This window comes from Cherax quadricarinatus, unplaced genomic scaffold (genome assembly GCF_038502225.1).
Source record: "Cherax quadricarinatus isolate ZL_2023a unplaced genomic scaffold, ASM3850222v1 Contig4796, whole genome shotgun sequence".
Lineage (NCBI taxonomy): Eukaryota > Metazoa > Arthropoda > Malacostraca > Decapoda > Parastacidae > Cherax > Cherax quadricarinatus.
Genome location: NW_027199822.1, coordinates 23014 through 27677, shown reverse-complemented (window position 1 = coordinate 27677; position 4664 = coordinate 23014). Strand labels below are relative to the sequence as shown.

The window sequence follows — 4664 nt, the reverse complement described above, 5'->3', positions numbered from 1 at the left end:
GATCAATGATTACATTTCTCCATTGCTTACATACTGGAGCACAACAGTTTAATAAGTCTTGATAAGGAATTTGAGCAAAAATTTCTTCGAGTAATTTTGATGTTGTTACCATAATATTTTATTGTCTAGTAACTAGTAATAATAGTTTATATTCTTTTAATACATTTTTATTTTAACATCTAGGAGAGGGAGGGTTAGTTATTAACTATACCGGTGGCTCTGGTGGCCTGGTGGTTAACGCTCTCGCTTCACACGGTGAGGGCCTGGGTTCGATTCCCAGCCAGAGTAGAAACATTGGACGTGTTTCTTTCCACCTGTTGTCTATGTTCCCCATCAGTAAAATGGGGTACCTGGGTGTTAGTCGACTGGTGTGGGTCGCATCCTGGGACAATGACCTAAGGAGGCCTGGTCACAGACCGGGCCGCGGGGGCGTTGACCCCCGGAACTCTCTCCAGAAACTCCAGATACCCAAAATGGTTTAAATATTTCTACTAATTGGAAATTGTAGTGCTTTTGGTGATGTAAATATAAAAAAAATGAAAAATTATAATATTATCTTTAAAAAAAAATATTTTCTTTTTTTTTTAATATCATACTTTTAAAATTATTTTACTATGGTAAAAAATTTTCTGTGATAAAATATTTTTTGTCAATCATGTGAATCTTTTCTGTAATAAAATAATATTTTTGTCAGATCATAGTTTTAAAATTATTCTTAAAATTATATTCTACGATGGTAAAATATTTTGTGAGATAAAAATAAGCAACCAGTTGAAGACCAGAAGAGTATTTAAGAAGCATCATACATCATATAATTTTAGAAACCTTTCTCCCTTGAGCCAGAAATGGGTAACCCGTGTTAGAACTACGATTTTGGCGAACTACAGTCTCGGTGAACATTATACGATATTGAAAGACTTCATATCTAGGTAAACTAATTTCAAGAAAATTTTATTATAATAATAACTAAAAAATTCATGTGTGTGATATAAATGATCTTTTGTTTAATTTGTTGTTAACAAATAGAAATTATATATGAAAAATTTTTGTTACAGAAAAGAAGTGTTCTAGACATTACTACTCTGATAAAAGAAAAATGATAAATTCAATAGAAGACTTTGATCACAACCCTCCAAAACGAATGAAGATGACTGAACAATATCTTACTGATAAGGAAATGCTCATAGCAATGGAAGATTTTGAATGTGAGTTTTTTTTAATATGATATTTTTGAATCACTTAAAATATAATTTTAGAAATTTTAATGATTAATAATAAGTTAGTTAATTTTAGGAATATAATATTATATTTTTTTATTAAAATTACAGGTCAAGAAGCAGAGAAAACAAAAAATGAAGAAAAATATCTTTCAATAATAAAAGGTAATATTACGAAAGATTTTAGTGGCAGTGATAAAATACTTTTAGTACAACAAGTAAATTGTTGTGCTGTTAAATTGAAGAAGGGAAGTCTTACTGATGCTTTAAGTCAAGTTTTACCACTTAGTAATCCATATTTATTTAGAATACCTGGATGTTATGCAAATCTAGCTAATGAAGCCACTCGTGATAAATTTGGGAGTATAAAATTTATAAATAATGGAAAAAACAACCCAATGATTGCCAATATGTTCGCACAGTATGCGATGGGAACTCCACATAAGTATTATATGAACTGTAATAAAGTTGATAAGACCTACTACAATACATGCAAATATTTAGATACAAAGAAAGGTCGTGAGATTATGTTCAAAGAGTGCATGAATGATCTTGTTAAATGGTTATTAACAGATCCCAATGGAATTTTAATTGAAAAAGTTGTGTTTCCAAAAAAAATTGGATGTGCTTCAGCTGGTGGTGATTGGCATGTGTATCTTGAAATAATTTATGATTTTTCAAAGGAATTAAAAAAACATCATAGAAATATTGTTGTCATTATTGTAAAATATGTCAAATAAAATAGGGTACTGATATTAGATATAAAGAAAGATTAGAGTATATTACTGATCTTGTTAAATGGTTATTAACAATTTCAATGAGATTTTAATGGAAAAAATTGTGTTTCCAAAAGAAATTGGATGTGCTTTCAGCCGGTGGTGATTGGCATGTGTATCTTGAAATAATTTAAAGGAATTAACTAACTAAAAAAAATAGAAATTGTTATTATTGTAAAATATTTTCAAATAAAATATGGTTATATAAATATTATCTATCTAATATTGTTTTATTTACTATAATTACTTTAAAATGTGTAGACTGGGAAATGTGGTTAAGCTTTTGAGATTCCAAAGATAAGGAATGGGGGACTACTTGAAATTTTAAAAGTTGTTACTTTTATATTTTTAAAACTGATGTAATGCGATAAATAAGAAAGATATTTTTAACATGTGGCACAAAAATATATAAAAAAAATCTTAATGAGCCATTAAAAGAGAATCTTACTGACTATTATTTATCAAAGTATAAAGCAATGAAGATTTGTGATAAAGATCTTTTATGGACAGTAATATTTAATTTACTACTGTTAAAAACAATATATGCAAAAAATTGTGAATCTATAATAAAACAGAAAGATGTATTGTTTAAACAGCATTTTGAAAAGGAAAATTTTTGCTTTTGGTATAAAATGGATAAGGAATATACCCAGGTTAATATAACTATATCAATCAACATATGGACAAAAAACTTTACAAGCAATAAAGTGAATATTGAAAATTCTACAATATACTATAATTATGTTGGATCTAATACAGATGAATATATAAGACTTTCTCTTTATGATATTATTGATGATATAAAAAAAATTCAATATATAGATAAAATTAAAATTGTAAGCAATGCTACTATGGAGTTTATTAAACGTAAGAATTGTAAATTACAAAGTTTTCCAATTATAAAGACACAGATAAGTGACCAAACACCAGTAGTTTTGGGAGTAATTGTGTTGATAACACTAATGAGTATTACAGTCTATATTTATTATCTCAAGAAATATATAATGGGTGATTATTCAATGAAAAAATAGTTTACGTGAAGTTAAACCATATAAAAGTAGTTTGTTTCATTCCGGATTCAACAACAGAACAGTTGCCAGGCAAGATGGAAAAGGACTATTATAAAATTCTCGGTCTCGAGAAAAGTGCTACTGAAGAAGATATTAAGAAAGCTTATAGAAAATGGCACTCATGTACCATCCCAACAAAAACAAGTCTTTTTTTGCAGAAGAAAAATTTAAAGATATAGCAGAAGCCTATGAAGTATTGAGTGACAAAATGAAGAGAAAAATATATGATATGTACGGCGAGAAAGGACTTAAGAGAGGAGAAGGAATACCTAGTAGTGCTAGTGGTCATGGAGATGGACTACACTTTAGGTATACTTTCTCGGGAAATCCTATAATTATTTTCCAACAATTCTTCGGCAATAGTGATCCTTTTTCTACTTTTTTAACAGGAGATGTAGATTCTAAACATATAATAAGTGGACGATATTCCTTCAGCTTCAACAAGTCTTTTGAATTTTCCAAACCTCAGTACAATAAGAGTCATTACCAAGAAACTTTTAACTTCAACAATAACAGCAGTAACCCTTCTGATATTTTTAAATCTCAAGACAAAAGTCAAAATCAAATTAATTATCAAGAGACATTAACAGCCTTTGGATTCAAAAAGAAAGATAGAAACTTAATATCCCTTCCAGCTCCTTTTCCTGTCAATTCATTTTCAAGTACTATGGATGAAAAAATGGAAATTGATGAAATTACTACTACTTCTAGCAATATATCAGAACAATCAATTATTGTGTCTTCCAAAGATTTAGACCTTTATGTTACCTTGGAAGAAATTTACAAGGGTGTTACAAAGAAAATCAAGATTATTAAAAGAAACAATAACTGTTATGAAGAAAAGATTTTAATCATAGATATTAATCCAGGGATGAAAAATGGCACAAAGATTATTTTTGAACGTGAGGGCAATAAGTTTCCTGGCAAAAATCCTGAAGATGTTATTTTTGTAATCAGAGATAAACCTCATCAGTATTTTAAACATGATGGTGTTAACCTTCAGTACACAGCTAAATTGACACTACGTGATGCCTTGTGTGGTACTCAAGTAGAAATTCCTACCCTAACCGATTAGAAAGTTACCTTGAATTTAAGTAACAATATTGTACGACCACAAATGACGAAGTGTCTTCCAGGTTATGGATTACCTTACTCTAAAGATTTTAATAAGAAAGGGAACATTATCATTAATTTTGATATTCAGTTTCCTTCCATTTTGATTGATAGTAAAAAAAAATTCTCTCTGAAATTCTTTAAGTAAATTTTTTCTTAATATATAAATTTTAAAAAATAAAATAAAAAATAAAAAAAAAACTTTGTTTGAATTAATCCTTATATTTCCTGAGAGTATAAATACTTTCTACTGGATTATTAGACATACCACAAATAAGTTTGAAAATCAGTAAGACCAGTGGGTTAAAAATTGGCTTTTTTAGCATAGCTTTATAACAAAAAATAATATTAATGGATCAGATAATGATCAAAGATTATTTCAAGACAATTTCTGGCATTGAAGAAGAAATGGGTCATGCTCTCTGTCATCATCAGTATTTTCTTGAACGTCGAACTTCTCCTTGTGAAAGGAAGTTTTGGAAAGACGG

At 28.7% G+C, this 4664-nt stretch overlaps 1 pseudogene; it reads left to right on the top strand.

The window, feature by feature from the left end:
- Positions 1-3175: 3175 nt before the first annotated feature.
- Positions 3176-4320, top strand: LOC128705160 (dnaJ protein homolog 1-like; annotated as a pseudogene).
- The last annotated feature ends 344 nt before the right edge of the window (positions 4321-4664 follow it).